Here is a 23,258-nt window from a genome sequence, read left to right on the forward strand (position 1 = left end):
GAGGTTTAGAAACTTGAGTCCTATTAAATGTAACATAAATAACGAAGCTTATGACAGTGTCCAGAAGTAGGATGAAGGCAGCATACATCTCAAGAAAAGGACTTGATGATATGATTATTAATGCTGCAAGTCAACCATAATATCATTTCCGACAGATGGTTTGCTTACTGCAGTTCTGAAACAATTGCCCCAAGTGGGATTGGTCTCGGTGACATTATCTACATATGAAAAAACCTATGGATCAGAATGATAAAAGGTTTTCATGTATTTTTGCATTGATCTAGTTTGTGTCACACACTCTATAAACATCATCATCACAAGACGTGCTTTTTGCAGCAGAGGCAGCAAGGATGAAAGTCCATTTCTTGGCTTATCTCCTGGCACATAGCAGTTGTGGGCAACTGTCATCTGAAAACATTCTGTAGTTGTGTCCTGCAGCTGTGGTCGCGGTGTCCCAGCACCAAGTCAACAGGTTGTGCCCATAAATAAAGTTCATGAGCTCCTGATGTTGTAGAAGAGATGAGTCCTAGTGGCATTCTGGATGAATGGAGAGATAGGAGCCACCAGATGTGTATGAACTGGCCATGTCATAGGATGGGACTATTGCAGAGAAGTCTTAGGGCCCAATTATTAAAGGAACTGTGGGAAAGAAAGAAAAATGTGATTGAAATACACAAATACACAAAGGTATGAATTAGTCATTCATGAATATATGTCCTCTTCAACATAATATTTCTTGATTGTGAAAGGGTCTTTTGCAAAGTAAAACACCATAAAGGATATTATCCATTTAAATCTGTATATTACTTAATAAAGGGATAGTTATGTGCCGGCTACAAATAAAAGGACCTGCGGGTTGGAATCTGAGTGTCTTCTGCATTTCTGCACTTACAATTCTCTCTGTCAAGGACTGATTCACTAAAAGGAAGATGCATCCATCCCTTCCATGCATAAGTATAGCAGTGCACTTGTACCCTCCGCATTAGCTCTCAAGGCATGCATGGACGAACGAGCGTGGAGAATATTATGTCAGTTACCTCTCCACCCTATATTTCAGACTGTGGGATGACAGTGGGGCATCAGTTTCCTAAATCCATAGGATTAACACATGTGTAGGGTAGGACAAATAATACCAAAGCCAAAGCCAACAAGCCATTGCACGAGCTCCAAGTTACATTTTTAAAAATACTAGAACGAGTTTTAATAACATTTAACTTGGAGCTCGTACCAGTTAAGATCTGCAAACCTATAGCAATTAGTTTCCATTATGAAATTGTTTTCCAGCCAGGGCACTTCTGTGTGTTTTGTGATTATATTTCCCGGGTGCAGGACAGAGTAGGGGTTGACCTTTCAGTACATTTACAACTTTTCCTCTGAATCCTCGTCTTCCTCTCTTTGTACTTGAAAGGGCAGGTGACAAAAACATTCAGAGGATTGCCAAAAATATTCTAAAAAGGGAGTTAATGGAAAAATAATTGAAATCTTAAGTGAAGAGTTGATGAGCAAGAAGGGAAAACAGGAACACTCTCCTCTGAATCTTCATCTTGTACTTCCCTCTCCTCATCTTCATATCATGATTCTTCTCAGGAGGAGGTTGAGCAAAAAGGGAAACATCTCAGTAGAGAGGCCCTATTCCAAAAGCTTAGTCATGTGGCTGGCAACATGGGCTTCAATGTACAGAGAAAACATCCAGGCCCCACAGGAAAACTCAATATTCAATCACAGTGACAAGTTTGGCATGGGCTCATCTCAGACATCCGGTTTAAGATCCCTTGGAATGAAGAACATGGAGTGGATCAAACTACCCATATTCATGTCAAGATTGTATGCATTTAAAAGGAGAGGAACCCCTGATACCAGAGAAACTATTCTGGCCAGTCTCATGGGCCCATCAGCTTTGAATTCCTATGAGACAGCGGTGAGATTTTCTGTGGACAAAAAGACGGATACAGCCCTGATGAAATCCTATGCTAGAACCCACCTCTCACTGTGGACCAGTGTCTATGCCTTGTAAACCATGGAATCACCCCTGGGGTCTTTCAGAGGGTTAATATAACCATACAGTTCCAAAACACTTGTAAAGCTGGGGAGTTTCCTCCATTGGTATTCTGGTCTCCAAGACCAATAGCTAATTCTGTTCTTCCTGGACTGGAAGCGCCTCAGTCATTAAGCGTCCACATTACATTTCAAAATGGTAACACGAAAGAAAATGATTCATTCGATCACGAGAGAGGATTTTCCTGACATCAAGAGCATGATAATTTCCACAAACCAATATGGAAGTCTTGCCAGAAATTACTGCTGTTTACCTACATAAACCAATACTTCCATTTTAGAGCTCTGCTCTTCACGTTGAAGACAATCCCCAGTGTCTTTACAAAGCTCCTAATCCCGGTGAAAGCTCATGTCATGTGGAAGTCATCCAGGGCTTCTCTTGTTGGGGCTATTGGCTGAAAGCTTCATCAAGAGAATCTCTGTTGAACCACAAAAAGAGAGTTTGTCAGATGCCCCAATCTGTGGGATTCCTGATAACATGTAAGTAATCCTCTCTAACCATTTTGCATTATCCCATACATCTGCAGGAATGATCCTTCTCCCACAGATATAGAGGATTATCCAGGTTATCCAGGACCTTTTAACTTTCTCCAAGTGTAGAGGATCATCAACTCCTGTGTGTTTGTGGTCCGCTTCCACAGGCTCCATTTGTGCCCCATGATATTCCTTCTGCACAGGCATTGTGCCCAAGACACCCAGGACTTTGAGACACTGATTACAGTTGTGATTTCTGTGAGCAGGTCTCTTCAGATGTGGTTGGACAAACAGCACATTTTATAGGGTTTCTTTCTTCTCTATTCATCTCAGTGTATAATTAAAACCGATGCCACTACTGCTGGCTTGGGGCATCACTGGGGGCTTTATTTCTGTAACAAAGGTGGCTCACAGTGGGGGCAAGCTGTTCATTAATTTGGAGGGAGTGTGCAGCCTTTTTCAGGGAGCTTTAGTTCTTCCTGTACTTCCTGTTGATGCCCGGGCCAAAGCAGCGAGCTTCGGGGCCTTGGCCAAGATGTCAAGTATCTTAAGCCTAAAGCCTCCAAAGCATCAGCATGGAGGATTGGGTGGGAAAAGGTACCTGTGAAGATGAAGAATGATTTCAATAGCAACTGCCCGGTGAGTGCCACCTCTTGCAGTGACTCTTCCTCTTCTTCTCTCAGGCCAGCAACCCTTCTTCCAGCCTCAGCTCCATGCTCTGTAACCTTCAATGAGATCTCTTGTCACCTTTTACCTTCTGGAAAAGGGTATAGAGCGTTGCCACTTGTTTCTGGATTGTGTCCTGGGGCTCATGTAGGTCTCACAAACAGTAAAGGAAGATCCCGTGGGGGTCATATATTGACATTTGTCACCCAGAGTTGGTGCAGGGCCTGAAGGCAGAGGTCTTCACAGGTGCAGGCATTTTGCAAAACTCAGAGTAGCCATGAAGTCATGTGGCATGGTACTTTCAGATATACAGGCTCCGACATCCTGGCATGGGCCACGTAGACATTAAGAAGAGCCAGCATGGAGCTGCGCTGCGCCTCCTGGTGGCAGAAATGTGTATGAAGATCAGCTTTGCTGTGGATAGATTATCATAGATGAAGAATTCGTGGAAGGGAGGAATCCATTCGAATAGAAAGTATTTGAAAAGATACATAGGTGGGAAGCAACATTCCTGTTTCACTCACTCAAAAATGCTACATTTGATTCTTACACCAATCTAAATAGTACTCTTGAGAAACTAGGAAATCAGAAACAATAATAAGAACTTGAAATTATATATATTATATGACAACCATGTTCTTATTCAATTCTTATACATTTGTATTAGTAGGATTTTTTATAAGATCTTACAGGAATCGGAAGGGAAAGTCATCAAAAAATATGAGGGGATTTTTTGTATATCTTCTTTCCAAATGAAGATGATCATTGTTTTCACTGCATCTGTACTCTATGGCGTAACCATGCAACAATCTTTAGCTTGTTCTTATAAGTGTGTTATAATCTAAAATTAGCACCGGGGTGGGTTCCACAACCAATCAGCTTGCTCAGATTGTGGATTGAATCCCAAGATTCAATGCTGCATTCTGAGCAGTTCGGAGCTGTGTGCACCTGCCCTTCTATCTTGCCCTCACTTCCCCTTCCCTCCACTCTCCACACTTCCTCCTCCAACCCATTTACCTGCCCATCCCACATCCCAGGCCGCAATGGAATTGGAAGAGGGGCGCCAAGTGGAGGCCATGTTAGGTAAGTATTTGTTTGATTGAACGGTAGTGCCGGGAGTGCACATCCCATTATTTCAAACAAATGGATTCCTATCAGCACCCTGAATCAAACACCTAGGGTGATAATAGCATCAATACCCTTGCTGGCATGCGGAATGGGTAGTTAGGCATTGGGGCCTATTCTTCTAACTTTGGCCATGGGCCATTACCACCCAATCCGGCCGCCAGCTCTGGATTTATTACCATAACAATTGATAGACCCGGTATTCCTTATTTAGAAGCACCGTAACATGTTTCGTCTACATCACTGCTGCCAGTGTAAATGACAGCTTATTCTACATGGGTGTGAGAGGCTGGCATATGCCAAGAAACTGATGAGCTGGGACATTTCGTGGCTCTGGTTTTTTCCCCTAACACCATGCTCATGTCTCATCCAGTGCACACAAAGGAAGGGTCAATAATGGGAGCCGTCCGGCCACTGTGTTGTGCATACCGACAATGTAGAACAAATTGAATGAATTTATTTTGCCATTGCTTTTCTGGATCGTATTGATTGTCCCACTTGCTTGGCCAGAACAGGACGCATTTCAAGCGTAGAGCACTTTGTGATAAACATTTGAAATACTTTTTGTCCTCATCAAGGTATTGACCTAATCAATACAATTCAGCAAAGAAAGGTAGAATTATATGCATGAAAAGATTATTATAATATTTTTTGTCATGGGTTTAGCACAGCAGTAGGATTAATAGTTACAGGCCCGACAGGATTCTTGGTGAATCCTGCAGTTTTTTAGCACAAAAACACTTTCACTGCACTGGTTAGTTTAGAACACGTCAGCACTTTAGACAGTCATATGTATTAAGGTTAGCAGGATGTCAAATGTATTGTTTTTATGTTATTTCATCATTATTTATTATTATTATTATTATTATTATTATTATTATTATTATTATTATTATTATTGTTATTATTACTTGTGGAAAGAAAATGATTATTAGTTTTCAATGATGTATTATGTGTAATATGTGTATCATTGCTCAAGGAAAAAGAAAAAAGATATAAAACAACATATGGGTAAAATGAATGGAACATATTGGATCATTACTAACTTACAAGCATATATTGCATTCAATGCCAGAATATAATTGGAACTATTGACATCATCATAAGATCTGCCAGGAACACCCTTTGTATCACACACACTGATTGCAAAGCCATTCTGTAGCATTGAGGAGAGCAACTGCCAAGCGATAAAACTGGAGTACGTTTTTGAGTCACAGCAAAAAGCAGCATTAAGTTCTGAAGTAGAGTCCCCCACAACTGCCCCACTGTTATGAGCAGCACCAGCAGGGGCGTAGGAAACTCATAAAATCTGGACGGGGGGGATAGGGGACACCTTGATACTTTGCTTTTTTAAATGTATGTATTGTGTGTTAGTCAAAGAGCTCGACTTTTCCCAAAATTAAAATAGCAGTACGTATTCAATCACATATATCATCACTGTATAAAACAAGAAAAAAGAAGAAAAGAAAACAAAAGAAAATTAAGAAAAAGAAAAACAATTCAGAGTACAAAATCCTTCAATTTGGCATCTCACTTCAGAAGGCTCAGTTCACGTAAAAATATTACCACTTCCGAGGTCAAAAGGCTTTCATGGCCTGAGCATAGCTCGTCCCAAAAAGACTGGGTGTCCACCCACCATTCCTGGCTTGTCCTGTGTTCTGGTCTTTCCTGCACCCTTCTTTCCCCTGCACACACTGGTCACCCCGTGCTGCAAACCATCCCTATCTTTCATCTGCACTCCGTTCTTGTTCACATTTCTCCCCTCCCTTGCTCCTTTCTTTTTCTGTCCTCTGCACCCTTTCTACCCTTTTTTCACTTTGCAGTACCACTGTCTGACGGAACTGGGGAGAGCACGCTAAATCCTTGGTCATACAGTTAAGACAGGCTTTGCGTGTCTTCTCTTTCTTAGACCTAGAGATTTCCAACCTGACATGGGCATAGCTTGCAGTGGAATGGTAGCCTCATGGCACAGTTAGATTGTTAGGCTACTGGCGATGTCTTCTTGATGGGGAGGGCCTTAATTATGATGTAGAACATTGTGTAGAGAAGGTGAGTTGGGAGTGAAAGTCTATGAAAAATGACCAGTGTGGCAGCACTCTGAGTGTGATTGTATTGAAAAGAGCGTGTCAGTAGGTAAACTGCCACATAAAGTCCTTTTAAAGGGGTTAGAGAGGAGGCGAGAGGAATGTGTTGCCTTATTCTATGGGCGAGATGATGAGATCCTTGCTGTCAGGATCTCCTGGGGGTCTTGTGCAGAGGTAGCACAAACTCCTACCTCACTGTAAGGTCTTGGCACCCGCACTTTAATTATAAACAGTGAACCGTCCGCAATCTGCCCAGGAAAGAGGGTTAGGGTTCACTGGATTGCTATTGCTGAAAGAATTGAGGCATAGGAATGCGACACAGGACAGGAAAGCACCAATATGAAGCGTCAGCAGAATAAGAGTCATCCAAATGGGCTCTGCAAGCAATACCCCTGATTAGGCCGTTCATGATCCAATGCACCTGCATAGTGGGCTAGAAGCTTAGAAGGGCTGCACTGTTGCAACAGTAATTGACTTAATGGAAATGTATGAACAACAGAAATTAGATTAAAGTTCACCTGAGTCACCAAGCGACTCACCAAGCAGAAGTTGGTGTAGAAGGGTAACAAACTACTGTTGCCCATCAATGCTGACCCTTATCTGACCACAGAGGGTGAAATAATACCCCACTCATGAGAGAGAAGGCACGGGTGGTTGCTGCTCATACTGGCCAGGTCATGGTCACTGTCTCCCTTGTTAGTATTAGCACTGTAGTACTACTATTTGTTGCTGGACATAAGTGTAACACTCAAACTGCACAGTATTTCCTTTATTGTATCACATTGGGCGTGTTATCCGTGTATGTACGTGGAAATTACAGGCTGAATGCACCACTTTATTGATAACTTTTGAGTTACTTAAAATGTGTCCCAAAAAGACTAACTGTAGTACCATGACATTTGTTGGGAGACAAATGTGTGATTCAAGAATATTTTTTAAAATATGTTTGATGTATTAGACACATTGCATGAAGGTAAGCAACTAAAAGTTATCAACAAAGTGCTGCATTCAACCAGAAATTTCTATTTACGTCCTTAACTTTATGTGAGCACTACACATTTTTTACTGTACATCACCAAAATGCAGAAGTTTTTGTTTTACCCCATTCCACTGCATATATATGCGGAAGCGACCCTGTGCAGCCTTCCCCCATAACCGCTCACATTTATTATTAACTTTGCCCACCCCCCATACATGTATGCAGTAAAATGGGGCTGTGGAAATTCAGCATTTTGGGATGCGCAGTGATGGGGTGATACCCTTTATGACACACAGTTTGAGTGCAATGTTCTGGTTTAACATGTGTGCAGCCTATTTCTGGGACCTCAGCTTAAAATTACAATATTTGCTAGTATTTATTTTTGAGTGTGTGGGGGTAAATATTGGGTACACATTATTAGGTTGGCATTGTTGGATTGGGAAGAAAGATGTTCTTCCCTGGGGGCAGTGGAGGGGAAGGAGGGTTGGGGTGGTGTTGTCTCGAAGCTTGTATGCCCATGTTCCCATGGACAGATGTAACAGTGGTGGATGTGTGTCTGGGGGCAAAGACACTGCCCCCTTGTAAAGAGATATAAGTTTGGATTCAAATTCAAAACTCACAACGTTCCTAGCAAGAAGCGCAGTAATGCTACAAATAGACACAGTCAGGGACATGCAGCTAGCGAGATGCAGCTGATTGCCAGGCAGCGCAGTGCGTGTGGGGTCGTGTAGGGGCAGGTCCTGTGCAAAAACATGTTTGTTTTTCAGAACAGTGCCTAAAGGGCAAGACAAAGATAGCATAGGTTTGTACTTTGGAGGCCGGCAGGGTATAAACAAGAGCTCTGGAATGGCTGACCCTCAACTTTTGCGCAAACACGGTTTAGTTTTAAAATAACAGTGTAGGAAGAATTTGAAACTTGTACTTTCAGTGCACTGCACTGAACGTTCACTTAAACAGCAGGTGCATGTGTTTGGGGGTTTGTATTGTGTGTGGGAGGTGCTGTGGTGATGGGGGTTTTGGGGAGTGGGTGCAGGCTAGCAGGGAGCATAGTTCCACTACTTCTTTTCATACACTTCGACCACTGGGCCTAACACAAAATGTGGGGCCCCCCCCCCTGCGAGCCATGCTAAGGGGGCCCCCATCTCAGCAACAAATCACGGGTTGTGCCACACTCTGGGCCGGCCTAGATTATCACGTTTGCACAATACGCACACTGTACTAGGAGAAATATATAAATATATAGAGCACACTTTCTGAGAACAATTGGTTAAAAAGTCAGAATGTTTGCAATTGGTTTGTAGGGTAATGCCAATCCAATACATGCAAGTCACCCACAGTGCACAGGAACATTAATACTTTGCTATTAAAAATTCCATGCCACATTGAAAATGTCCCACTGGCTGCACAATGTAGACCAGTGTAGAGACATAATAACATTACAGTAAAGCATTCCAGGCCACATTTAGACAAACCTAGACGGGTTGCACCAAAATGCTAGTGGAAGCAATAACACTCATCAAGAAGAGAGCACACATTCAAGCCCGGTTCTTTGCAGTCTCTAACAACACAGCCAAACTCTTTAAAATCTGCTTTTGTTTCTAGCACAAAAACTGAGGAAGTTATGGATGTTTTAATTCAGGTTGTTTTTTCGAGATACGCGCAAAAATGGGAAACAGGAATGCACTTTTAAAATGACAAAAAGGATTTCTTACACTTAGAGGATGACTATGAATAAACGAATACCACTCAAGAACACAGCCACTTCATCAGAATGACTGCCTGCAGTGGTCTCGCTTTCTTCAGATGAGAAAAGATCAGCGCAAAGATAGTTTTAATAATACTATTACAGGAGGAAGATAGGAGGGATTAGATAGAGGGTTTAGACAATTCAAAAATACTCCTAACAATGCAGGTTCTGAATACAAGATAGGATGGGTTTAAGATAGGGATTGACTATGGACAGTACATATGCTAGTGACACAGTTCTATCTATAGATACTCACTAGATATGTTTTTAAACTGAACCGTCAGGATTCTGGTCCGTCAAGATTCTGCTCAGGGAAGGGAATCTGGTTCTGGGACAGACAGCTGGGCACCTCGGATTAGATCTGCAAGGTGCTCTGGTCACAGCATGGCACAGGACTGGATCTGCAATGGCTCTGGTCACAGCACGGCCCCGGACTGGATTGAATCTGCCCTTTTTGGTTCTGATGATAATTATTTCAGCAGCCAAGCAGTACAGCACAGCCCGGCTGTATTTTGATGCTTCGCCTTAAGTTTATGGGGTTGGTTCTGGTTCTGGAAATTGAGGCCTAGCTGAAAGTGGTTCAGCTATGCAATGAGTTCTGGTTTGCCAAGTTTCTGGGGTCTGGAGCAACAAAGATGTAAAGTTTTGCAGCACGGTGCTCTGCCAGCATCGGGATAGTGAGTGAATCTGTCTGTCTTTTTGAATGGTGAGCTGTCTCTATTTATGCTATGATAAAGGGGTGTGTGTGCTGGTTTATCCTAAGCTCGTCACTTTGACAGGCGATTGGATCAGAGTCTCCTCTCTGCCTTGATAGGAGGAGAAAAACAGGGTGTCACCTTTATGGTGTGATTTTATGAGGCTTAGAGTCCACCCCTAGCCTCTTGAACACAAAATCTACTTTTGACACAATACATATTTACACATGTGCAACCTCTATAACAATCACATATCCAAATTACATATTTTGTGTAGCAGCTACTCCTTAAAACCCTGTCGCTGTGGGATCTTATGTCTGCCTTTCACTGAATTTCGCCCTTTTCATCAGGAACACAATGTCCAATTTATCAGCAAATGTCTACAAGGGTGCGCTTTTACCATGGGCATAAGTGTATAAAGTTTCATACTTCTAGCATCAATACATCTGGTGTAAAATCACATTTTCTGCCGTTTCTTTCCAGAACATGTCACACGATTTTGCCGCCTCTTGAAACGTGCAGCCAAAAATTACATTAACAATGCTGTTATTTCTATATTTTGCACAATTTTACATGGTAAGTTATCAGTCTTTTTAAAATGTGTCCTTTGTCCTTGTTAAGCAACAAATGGTTGTTTAGCTCCACCCCTTTGGTCTCTCCCTTGGACCCAGTAGCCATCCCCCTTTGTTTTCTCCTGGCAGAGCCCATTTACGACTGTCTTTGCACTTGGCATTTCCTGAGTAGCAGCTGTTCATTGTTCCTCATGCCTCTGTAGCCCAGGTTCTCTCCAAACCCTATAATTATCACTTAGGTGTGATTTCCTGCTGGAGAGGAAGAAGGCCTCTGTGAGGGAACCTGTTATTCCAGTTTGGTTGCTTTAGCCAGGCTTAAATTTAAATGTTAATTCTGTTGCATTTTTCCTTAGCTTAAAACAATCTTGTGATTTCTAATAACAGCTAGAATTCTCATTCTAGATTTTAAACCACGAGATCAAACAATTACAACATAGGCTACTCTCAGTAACAGGCAACTTAGATTGCAAACATTTGATTTCAGTTTATATACATGTTTAAAGTTTACTCAGGCAGGCCGCTGACAGCTGTCATTCAGGCGGCACAGGGTACTGCACCCAGATTTTGACAGATCCACAGACAGGCCACTTTTGCTGTGGAAATCCCTTGATGCTTTCAGCTTTTCAGAACATTGTAAATTCACAATGGTTTCTTGAACTAAGTGAATTGTAGCACCCAGCAAGCATTTTGGATGTTTGAGGGTGTTTTGTACTGCCATTCTACAGTTTCAGCAACAAAGAAAAAGTATTTAAAGCAAGATGTTGAGGTTTCCTTCAGCAAAGCACTGCTTTTCCTTCTGTATGCCATCTTCACATGTTGTGGAGCCCAGTGACATGTTTCTGGAGTGAGATCTATGTTCCACCACTGACAACCTGTGTGGCGGATTGGGCAGCCATCTTTTTGTGTTGGAAAGTGCGATTTTCAGAGGCTTTGGCGCGCACAAGGGTTTTGCGGCCATTTTGATCTTTCTGGCACCATCATAACACAATGCTGCAGCATAGCAGAGAAGAAGTGGGTTAAAGCATCCCACACCTCTCACGTCTTGGTAAAACTCAGGACATGCTGTCCTCTATCTCCTCTTCCTCTCCCTCTTCCACTCTTTGGCCATCTCTACCTCTCTTTCACCTTTCTCCTCTTTCTCTCTAACACCTGACAAGGTTTCTAGACATGTCCGATCTATGAAAGTGTTGTCCAAACAGGTGCTCCCCTGCTCTGCTAGAACCATCACGGACCACATTGACACCCTCACTCCAGCCTTGGCCTATTTCTGAAATCACTCTTTCGCCACTGGAACGGTCCCCTCTCCCATTAAGCACTCCCTTATGCACCCACTCCTCAAGAAGCTGTCTGCTGATCCTACCTGCCCAGCAAACTATTGCCCGATCTCCATCACCCCTTTCCTGGGCAAACTCTTGGAAAAGCTGGCCATCCCCCAGCTTACTCTCCACACTGAATCTGTTGGTTGTCTCCATGACCACCAGTCTGGCTTTAGAGCTGGCATGGTAACTGCTCTGCTGAACACCCATAACGATATGCTCTCTAACCTTGATTCTAGCATTCCTTCTGTACTAATCCTCCTTGTTCGTTCCTCTACTTTCGACACAGTCAACCACGTCATCCCGATCAATCAACTACGTGAGAACCTGGGCATCACGGATCAGGCCCTGGAGTGGCGGACCTCCTTCCTCATGGACTGCCCCTCCAGGACCAACTTTGTCCATTTCTATCTGCCACCTCTCTCTCTACCTACGGCGTTCCCCAGGGTTCTATCCTCTCACCTGGGTTTTTCAACCTCTACTTGGCCACTTTGGCTTACTTGATCTCTACCTTCTCCTGTAACTTTCAGTGTTGTGCGGTTGACACTTTCCTTCAGGCTCCTCTCCTCTCTCGCTCATTCCTGACTGTCTAACTGCGATTCAGGATTGGTGCGCCTCCAATGATCTCAGCCTTAATGCCAGTAAGATGGAGATCATTCTCATTGGGACTCCTGCCCCTGCTTTCCTTCTCTCACTCTGGCCGCCCACCTTGGGCCCTCTTCCTTCACCTTCCTTCGAGGCAAAAAACCTCTCTCTTTCTCTCTGCACATCTCAGACGTTGCCAAGAAGTCCCACTACGAGCTGCTCATCCTCAAAGGGACTCTTCCCTTTCTCACTTTCTCCCAGAAGATCACTGTCTCCAGAGCCCTGTTTCGCTCTAGGCTGGACTACTGCAACAACCTCTTTCTCAATCTGCCTTGCTCTACTCTCCGCCCTCTGCAACTAATCCAGAACAGGACTAAGAGACTTATCCTTGGCCTCAAGCTGAGGGATTGTATCTCTCCAGCCCTGAAATCTCTCCACTGGCTCCCGGTGGCTGCAAGGATCAAGTTCAAGACCCTTTGCATTGTCCACAAGACTTTCTGAGGCCGGGGCCCACACTACATCCAACGCTCTCTTCCAAAATATCTTCTTTCTCGAGCCCTTCGCCCAGATACCTCCATCTCTCTAAGGGTTAGACGCTTCTCCAGGCAGAGAGTGGGGGGTAGATCTCTCTCCTTTGCAGGTACCTCCCGCTGGAATCGCCTCCCTGCCCCTCTCAAACTTGAGCCGACCACCTGAAGTTCCGGAAGCAGCTCAAAAGTTTCCTCTTCTCCTCTGCTTTCTCTCTCTCACTCCCCTGTTGACCTACCTGACCTACCTGTCGGATGTACCGACTGGTTGCTTGGCTACCCTCAGAGTCTCACCTAGTCCAGGCTCTTTCTTGATCAATCACCCTTGTACTGCCTCCAGGCCTACCACGCACAAAGGGGCTGTAACTATAACCCTACAGTCCCTTGTTCTCCTTGCACTACCATGATCCGCGCTGCCTTTGCTGCACCCACTCAGAGCATTACTGCCCTGTTTTCTCCTCCCCTCTTCCTTGCACTTCCCCCCTTCCTTTCACCTTGCATTTCTCGTTCTCGCACTTGCACGATCTGAATGACACAAGGCCTGGTAAAATAGTTTGCCTTGTCCTCCCTCTGTCTTCCATCCCTTGTCTTGTCGTGCCTAGAAGCACTTGTGTAGAGGCCTGTTATAAATGACTTATATCATATAATATAATTTTATCACAGATGTCTAGAAAAATATACAATACCACAGTAAGAAATGGCTAGACTGGAACCACCCAAATGCCAGTCTAGCCAGGTAATTACACTTAGCAGATCTGCTTGATAAGAAATGTGCAGTTAAAACAAAGTCATACCAAACTGAGGAATGACTAGACTGGCTGCACCAAAATGCCTCCCTAGGCACTAATAGCACATATCATGCCTGCTTAGCCTGGACATTGACAACCATTAGGATTTATCGCACAATCCCGACCCCCACACATCCCCTCTCTCTTCCACCTCCTACCCCATCCTCCAAAATCAGCTCATTGGCCCAGAATTACCTTCACGTCCCTCTTCCTTGTCCCAGAGCTTACATAAGAGGCTCCTTGTCTCATAGGTAAATATTGGGATGAGGAAGAGTGGGACCAGGAGTAATGAAGATTACCTAAAGCTAAGTCAGACATTACCTCCATGTACCTCTACCTCATCCCAGTACTTGTGTATTAGTCAGAGTACCTCATACACAAGTACTGCCTGATACACAAGTACAGGGACGAGGAAGAATAGGGCTAGGAGTAATGATGATTACCAATAAGTAATCAAGGCATTAAACACAAGTAGTGTCGTAAGACCATTGAGTTGAATGGGCTTCAGCGCCCATGCCCTTAAATGTTGGGGTATGTTCACTCAACCTAGCTGACCTTCAGAGCAGTTGCTGGACAGAACAGGACACATATGTTAAATGGCACCTGGTTTTCGCTGTTAACAAGGGCCCAGCAATTACTAATTACAAACGTAAAGCATTTCACTGTTAGTACCTGCATTCAAATGCCACATTTTATGCAATTGAAATTGTAATGTGGGTTTAGTACTTGCATGTCAGGTGAGTGATTGGGAGGGTCTAGAGGGGACAGGAGACCGGTCATTCTCACAGCAGTCCATAAATGGGTGCTTTCAGACTTAAAGGAGAGAGCTAACTGCGTGTAACATTGAAGCTGCACTAGAATAGTCTCATTAAAATGCGTAAAGGAGTTAGATGCCCCCACACAAATAAGCGTGCCCCTCCCACACCGCCTGTGAAATGAACGCCTCTCCCAACATTTGAAGGATTAGCCCCCCCAAAATGTAGGTTTTGTTGCACCCCTGAACACAAGCAGACACACCATTCACCATATACACACACCCACACCCAGCCATCTATACATTTAAGTGTGCACTCTTTCACCATACAGGCACACCCAGGCAGCCATCCATACATTTAAGTGTGCACTCTTTCACCATGCAAGCACACCCAAGCAGCCACCCGTACATTTAAGTGTGCACCCTTTCACCATAGAGGCACACCCACTGAGGCACCCACCCATACATTTAAGTGTGCACCCTTTCACCATACACCCACACAGGCAGCCACCTATAAATGTAAGTGTGCACCCTTTCACCATGCAGGCACACTCAGGCAGCCATCCATACATTTAAGTTCGCCCCCTTTCACCGTACATGCACGCACACCCAGGCACTCATACATTTGTGTGCACCTTTTCACCATGCACTCACACAGGCAGCCACCTACGCGTTTAAGTGTACAACCTTTCATAATACACTCAGACAGCACACTTTATGGGGTTGAGGGGAGTCCTATTACTTCAAAAATAAATAGTTTCTTTTTGAAGTCACTCTGACTTCATAAAGAAATTATTTCCATTAAGGACCGATCCATAACAGAAACAATTTCTTTATGAAGGCAGAGTGCCTTCAAAAATAAACGATTTCTTTTAGAAGTCATAGGGCTCCCCCACCCCATGACATGGAGGCCTCCAGCCTGCGTTCTTCCATGTCATGGGGTGGGGAGAGCCCTCAGACTTCAAAAAGAAAGTTTCTTTTTGTAGTCAATTTGTCTTCATAAAGAAATTATTTCTGTTACAGAAATAATTTCTTTATGAATGCAGAGTGACTACAAAAAGAAACATTTAAAAAGAAATTGAAAAAATATATTTTTTCATTTTTTTCTCCAGAGGGGGGCATCTGCCAGAACACATTGCAGGGGCTGCGGGGGCCACTGTTCACCAGTGTCTGAACTGCGTGCAAACTTCAGAGTCTGAAGTTTGTATGCATCACTGCACAGACACACACACTGGTGCAGCAGAAAGACAAACCAACTGAGGGAAACTGGGGGGGTAAATGCCATTGCTACAAGATACAGGCCTAGAGAGCAGATGCTCATATTTCACAAACACTCACATATGGCAACACATCTCCCCACTTGCTGAAGGACCTCCCCAAAGGCCCCTGTCTTGGCCTGGCTGGACAGGATTCTGCCCTTTTTCATCCTCCACCTCAGCACATCCTGTTGAAGTCAGCTGGACTTGGTGGCTGACGGTGACCCCTCTCGCCGGACCCATCAGAACTCAAGGCACACATGCAGTCTTACTTGTGAGCTCACCATGACTTTACATCAACAGCCACTTTTGATTCATGTGTTTTAGTATGCCTTGCTTAAAAATCGAATCTAGGTGTTCTTTTACATCTACAGTCACTGTGTTTACATCAACAGCCACTTTTGATTCATGTGTTTTAGGGAACCTTGCTTAAAAATCGAATGTAGGCGTTTTTACATCTGCAGCCACTTTTTCGTCTGGTTGTGCATAGTGTGCGTCCCCATACCCCCTCTCCCCTCTCCTCTCCTTCTAGGTGTCTTTTGCACTTATTTGCTCTGTTTGTCTTACCCAACACCCCCCTCCGCTCTCTCCTTTTTTTTATGTATAGCTCTTGCATTATTGTAATGACCGCCAGGCACGTGCAATATTTGTTGTTATATGTTGTAACAGTTTGTTTTCCTCCTGTCCTATGTTGTAGCACTTGCCCATTCTGAATATCCCAAGCCTATTAAGAATGCTAATCTTTGCTTAGCTTTTCACCCTCCCTGCGTTGAAGCGCTTTGAAACACTTAAGTGTATAGGTGCTATATAAATTACCAATAAATAAATAAATAGGCAGCTGTTCATAAAAGACCTCTATTCAAGTCACCTTGTTTGACCTACTAGACCTTGTTCCCACACGGCCCACCTTTCTTCATTATCAATAGTGACTATGCCCCAGTGAATTTTCATTGCCCTGCTAGCAGTTTCCTGTTGAAGGCACCACCACTCTCCAAAGCTTCAATATAGTTGTCCCGCCAAAACTGTTTGAGCCATAAATCAGCATTTCTGCTCACAGTGGAATTTTGAAACATGCTTCTTTAACTACTGGTTTGATGTAAGCATTCCTTTTATTACTGTTCTTGTAACTTTAACCAGTGCTTAAAGTTATATCTATAATACAAAATGAACAATGTTATTATTGACAATAACTAATGTGAGTCAATTTAACACAGTATAACATAGCACAACACAACTGTAATGTGTAACCTTTTCTGTGCCATATGTATTAATAACTAAATTATTCGGGTATTGATGTTTTTACTGCTTACTCTCTTTTTTGATATCATCAACGATTTTTCAGTTATTCCTTAGTACAACAGTTAATAAGAACATTTGCTAACACTAAGCATTAGTGTTAATTTCTATGAAGCACTATAAGGGCTGCACACCGCTGTCTAAACATTGGAGGTAGAATGTTTGCTGAGGTTCTGGCAAAATTGTCTTTTTCTGATGCACATTTTTCAAGGCTAGTGAAGACTGAAGAACACTTCAAAGACTCCTAATGTACAGTCATTCAAAAAAATAATAATGCATGCCTTTAACAGTGAGGCGTGGTAAAAACCGTCCTCACTGTCCACAGTAGGAACACAGGGCCTCGACATTGCTGGCACTCAGCGGAAAGTAGGGTTTTATAATGAGAACATTGGTTTAAAAGGAAGGATGATATTAATAACAGAAAATTGAAACGGCTGTGTTATTATCCAGCACATACTCCTCACCTGGGAATTCATAAGACAGAACAGCTGCTGAGAGAGAGCACATCTGTTTTCTCTCACTCGCCCAAAAGGCATGAACTAACATCAACAGAGCACGATATATGCAGCAATAAGCACCAAAACGACTCCCTCCGCGCTGGGAGGGCGGCGGTATTCTTTTGAGAAAAGGACTGAAATTGACATTTTTATAGGACTGAGAACGTCGGACAATGTGGACCCTTGATGCCAGTAAATGTTACTGTTGCTGTTTAGGGCTAGTGACAGCTACCTCTGTGGCTACTTGAGCACTCCCTGCATTTACCAGGTCATGCATCTGCTGCTTTCGGAATTCTGACCTAGGAAAGGCACCAGGCTTGAAGTCACTAGTCCCGTAGTCACATCACTGCATTGCTTTGTGTGAGGGACGTCATTTAGGGGTTGCAAATGGGACCCCTGAAGTCTCCCTTGCTACCCTGGTGGTCGCCCTTGTTAGCCCTGAAAAAGAAACTTTTTTATTTTTAATTTAGTCTCCTGGGCTGTGGCCAGGAGCATTTGGCTCTTTGTTTCTGGAGTGGCTGGTTTTCTGGTAACTAAAGCCGGTAAGATAGCTCAGGGGGTAGAGGGCTTGCTGCTGCAATGTGTGTGTGATCTGCAGGTTGCAAGTTTGACTCCCTGCAAAGTCCACTCAGCCTTTCTTCCTGCTGAGGTTGATGAATGAGTACCAACACAGGTTGGGTAATATTGTATATTTGTTCTATACAAAGCGCTTAAGTGTAAGTGCTATATAATAACACAACATTATCATTTGGCCTTGGACGTCTGCTTGCATTCACACTAATTTGGTAATATGGGACTATACGCACTGATATTAACGATAGGGATGGTGCTCTATTCTTGTATTGAATGTATATCACTTTAGAGTGATACCATAACCATATTGTTCATAGTGTACTTAGAAACAATGCTATGTGATAACACGTCCTGTTTTGTCAAGGGGTGAAAGGTCGTGCTCCATTGCTTCCCGTGATGTCACTTCAGGGTGGGGTCAAATGACATCATTTGGCATTTTGATTATATGACGTCCCTGCTTTGTGTCTCTCTACTCATGTGAAACCGGAGTGCACACAGAGTTAGTTACCATTGTTACCATGTACATAGAGCAAACACAGTGACAGGATTGTCACTAGGGCCTTGGATAATAAACAGCGTTATTGGATCCGTTTTTTTGCCAAAGTGTTGGCAAAAATATATTGAGATGTTTGTTGTGTGCATTGATTCACGGAAATGTTTTTTTTTTGTGTCGGGTTGCTCTTCTGCTAACAGCTTTCCGAGAATGACCTTTCCTTCTGTTTTAGAGGTGGACCTTTAGTTTACCAGTCTGTCTGTCTCATCCTTGGAGCTATGTTTCAAACGCTTCCCTAGTCTGGGGGAAAACCCCCTACAGCCCCAATGCACGTCTTCCACGCGGCAACATTCCAACTTTCCACTCTGACGCTTGTTTCATGTGGCATTTGTTTTCCCCATCCTACATGGTGATCATTCAGTTTACTGGTATATTTCAGCCCTCATGCTCCAAGAAGAGGTGCATGGAACTGCTTTCAGTGTGGGCTATTAGGTGTCGCTAGATCATATCATATCATTTACGAGGGCAAAGAAGAAAGAGTCCAAGGGAAAGAGTGTGCATCGGGAGGATAGCTCAGGGGCAACATGCTCGCCTTGGAAGCCAGATGACTCGGAGCACCACATGTTCGATCCCGGGTCCGTGCTTAGAAACCTTTAAGTATTAAGCGCGTTATAAATAACCTATCATACCTATAAACTGAAACTATTGCAGCTTGTAGGTATTTTTTGACTATTTGCCCACCCATTAACTCCCTATGGCCATGCTAATCCTTATGGCCATTCCCACCCAAAACACCTGTTTGAGCTCGCTTTAATCAAGTCTTACCATGAAACTGTGATCTCGAAGTGCCTGCCAGTTTTTTTTTTCAAAGCAGCCTTCTGAAAGTTAATGGCTTAGTTGGAGTTGTAAACCAACTACTGGTGTAATAAAAAATGCCTTAACCAGGTCTGCCATCAGCCACTCGATTTATACGCCCTCTGTGTGTCCTACACTGAAGTCCTGTTGAAAGCCAGCATTGGCAAAGCCAACTATTTTGGCTTGTTTATAAGTATTAGGCATTTTTCAGGCACTGCTATTAGATGCCCGGATACTGACACCATTTTAGACCTGCGCAATCAATGGGCAGTTAACACAACTACGGCTGTGCCTGGAAAGTGCCTTTCCCATGCCTAGACTAAAGTCCAAACTGTTGGCATTGCCAATGTTTCTTTCTAGTGCTGTCGTCATGTCTAATGGTAAGTTAACCATTCGCATTTTCTATTAAACTGTGTTGTCATTTTTTTTATTTCATGAAAGTATCTTTGTCCTTATACATGTTCCTGAGGAATCATAAAACAATTCCCATTGAACATGTTTTGTGTTGCTTATTTGAGATCAAACAGCACGTAGCCGTTATTATGACCCAAATTAATAGTGCGTTATTTATTGACCTCGGAAGTATCAAAGTCTGCGGTGGACATGGAGGAATTTAAAACCATACCCCTAGTTCTCCGAGCTGAGCAAAACCCACTGTGCAATCTTTCCTGCTTCAGGATTGTAAAGAGGAACTACTGCCGCCAGTGCCATAACAAAACTGCATTGCCTGCTCAGGATCAAGTTTCTTTAGTCATTTCTTTGGTATATGTGTTTATCTCTGCTTCTATTTGTATTTCTGTTCAACAGAGAAGAGTGCCTTTCTGAGCCACCTGTTGTATCTGAGTGAAAGGGACTCAGCCCCTTTAAGACACACACACATCACCAGGGCGGGAAGAGGGCGGAAGGGGAGGGAGAAGGAAAGGGAAGAGTTAGTTACGTTTTGGGAAACAAATAAAGAAGTTTGGAGAAAGCAATGGCTCCGTGTTTCATTGGGGAATGGTTGGATAATTGAGGGAGGAACTCGAGCTCCCCCAAAAACTGGCGATGAAGCAGACGTGGACCCGTGTTGAGCAACAGCTGCGGTGGGTGCGGAACACCCAGCAGGACGTGCTACGCGCCCGCAAATGCCGCCGAAAGCAGCGGTGGATCACTGCACCCTGCAAACGAATGCCACTGCGACTCATTTTCATGGGACGTGTACATTGCACGTAGGACAGCTTACATATACAGTCGAGTCCTCGTCAAATATTGATTGATTCCACAAATGGGATTAAAATCAGCATGGAGACGCCCTGCATGCTTCAAGGCACAACCTCTCTGTCTACATACTGGTAGACCCTACCTGCCTGCATCCTGCAGACCCTCCTGCTTGCATCGTTGTGTAAGCGGATTCAATTCAACACTACAGCTAAGTCAATGCCTAGTCTGGGATGCTGAGGGAAACCCTTCTTGATATATTTTTATGTCCAGTTCGTTACTCTGGATGACCACCCTTATATAACGCCCCTCTCTTAGAATCCCACTGACCCCACTGACCCAAGAAGTAGGTTTGTTTTGCAAATTAAAAGGTTTATTTGAAAATTAAACAATATATATCTATCACACTTTTATAGTTAATTAATATTTAATAGCACACTTGTGGGGATGATAGTGATCAACAATGGATAATGTTACAGTAGCACAGTACTTGGTTACTTATAAATAGGAACAGAAGAATACGGTGGCAGAGAATGCTTTACATGGTTCAAGGAAAGGCAAGGTGAGACAGAATGCAGCACACAAAAACCTTGATATGATTTCAACCAAAAGATAATATGATCACTTTTTCTTGAACAATTCACTCCCCCCCCTATGCAATGTAAGGAGATGAAAAGGAGAGCATACAGTTCTCAGGAATGCAAACAATATAATTCAGTTCCCCCCTAGCAAGCTTAGAGGAAAACAGGTAGGAGTTTTAAACACACGCCCAAAATGCTTTGATGTGGTTACAATTAAGTGACAAATATGCTAAAAAGGCTTTTAATTCCCTATAGGAGGTTCAGGGTAGGTGAGAGATACTTAAATTAATTCAGGATCACTTTAGCAATGCTCTATGAATGATTGTCAGGTTGCACACGAATTTCAGCAAGGAAAGCAAGGACAAATATTTTTACACGTGGCTGAAATTAAGCAAAATGTCAAATCGCGGCAAATTTAGTTGCGTGCGTCGAGCACAATTATGGAGGCACTATAAGGAGTTGGCTATAGGCTCATTGGAAAGCTTAGAATATTAGCTTTAAGATGACAGTTAAAACTCACTCCTAGCACAAACGGTTCCGGAGATACGGCCGATTTAGTAAAGGTAGCTTTTCGGATTTGAAATTTTAAAGCTCAGAATGACAGATGACAGTTTTCAGTTTTAAAGATGACAGAATGACACGATTCTAGGAGGCAGTTCTAATAGGCTAAAATAGTTTGGATTAGATTATTTTAAACTAAGAGATTGGTTTTGGCACAGTGCTAGCTGGGTACTCACACTAGATTTTGGACAGGAATGCGACTTTGTCACCGATCGGGTCAGGATTGGCTGGACTTCTGCTAGCGGTTCTTCACAGTGATCTGGTCTCTGGGTCTCCGGTTCTGTTATCGGTTCTGCTAGCGGTTCCGGATACAGCGGTCTCTCTGGATACTGCTACAGGTTCTTGCAAAAGTTCTTGGCAAAGAATTCAAACAGCTCGCCCGGCTGTTGAATAGTTTGGTTGGTCTTGAGGCCTGCTGAAGAGGATTCAGCTTGAGGATTCAGGCCTCTCTGCTACAAATTCTGGAGTTAATTTCTGGTCTCTGGAGATTGATGGATTTGAAGTCTGGATCTCTGGATGTGAAGTCTGAATTCTCCCGGCAAAGCGTCCCGCAAGAAAGTGGAAAGTGAATGTCTCTACCTGGGTTTCAATGTTCCTTTTATGTGTTTTGAAAATGGGTGTGCGCCTGGGCCTAGCTAAGCCTGCCCCTCTCACTTATCATTGGCCAGTTCCTCCTCTCTCCCTTGATTGGGGGAAAGAAATGGAGTGTCAGAGTGATGCTGTAGGTTTTATGGTCAGAGGAACCTCCCCTTGTCAAATTGCACACAAATCTATTTCTGACCCAAATACATATTTATCTATGTACCATTTTTCTAATATTATATGTCAAGTTAACATATTTTCTGTAGCACCAAACCATCCGATCCCTGTCTTTGTAAGATGTCGTGTCCACTTATGACAGAATTCTCCCCTTTTCATCCAGATAACGACCTCTAAACCTTTCCAGATTTTACACAAATGTGCACCAGGGATATGGGTTTCAGATGATAAAGTGTCAGATTTTTTACATGCATACATTTGGAGTAACAACCTTTTTTTCCGCTACTATCCCCAAGAACATACCACAGGGTCCTAACACCTCTTAAAATGTGCACAGAAAAATCACGAGAATGATCATGTTATTTATATAATTTTGACAAGTCCGCACAAGGGATTATCCATCTTTTTAAAATCATGCTCTGGCCCCAAAGGGGTGTAGTTTTCCAAAGCACATGGTGGAATTTCTGGTTTATCCACTTCCCCCAAGCTCAGCTTGTTCTCACAGGCACTGCCCCTCCCAGTTTCTCCCAAGAGGAAGCCATTTTACAACCCCCCCAATATAAAATTTGCCTGAGCCAGTGACAGTGCTTTGTTTAGTTTCCTGTAGTCCCCAGGTGCCACTCCCCTAATTCAATCAGAGAGGTGTCATCTCCTTTTGGCAGGGGCAGCAGAATGCAGCCAGGCCTGGGAAGAGTGGCTGAGCAGGTTTCACTCCTGTCGGGGGTAGTTGCCGGGCAGAATTCACTCTCTTCAGCCAGGATTAAGCTAAATGTCCCTTTAGTTCCCAGTTTTCTACATTCAAATCCAACTTACAATTTTTGCA

At 43.5% G+C, this 23,258-nt stretch overlaps 1 long non-coding RNA gene across 1 annotated transcript in view; it reads right to left on the reverse strand.

Moving 5' to 3' along the window:
* Window positions 1-247: 247 nt before the first annotated feature.
* LOC138515633 (uncharacterized) overlaps window positions 248-23,258 on the reverse strand; it is a 118,360-nt gene continuing 95,349 nt past the window's right edge. The window contains exon 2 of the long non-coding RNA XR_011282122.1: window positions 248-639. This is a non-coding gene — a long non-coding RNA (uncharacterized lncRNA). The remainder of the gene's footprint in view (window positions 640-23,258) is intronic.

Source organism: Ambystoma mexicanum, chromosome 6q (genome assembly GCF_040938575.1).
Source record: "Ambystoma mexicanum isolate Mex_15411 chromosome 6q, UKY_AmexF1_1, whole genome shotgun sequence".
In the NCBI taxonomy this organism is placed as follows: Eukaryota; Metazoa; Chordata; class Amphibia; order Caudata; family Ambystomatidae; genus Ambystoma; species Ambystoma mexicanum.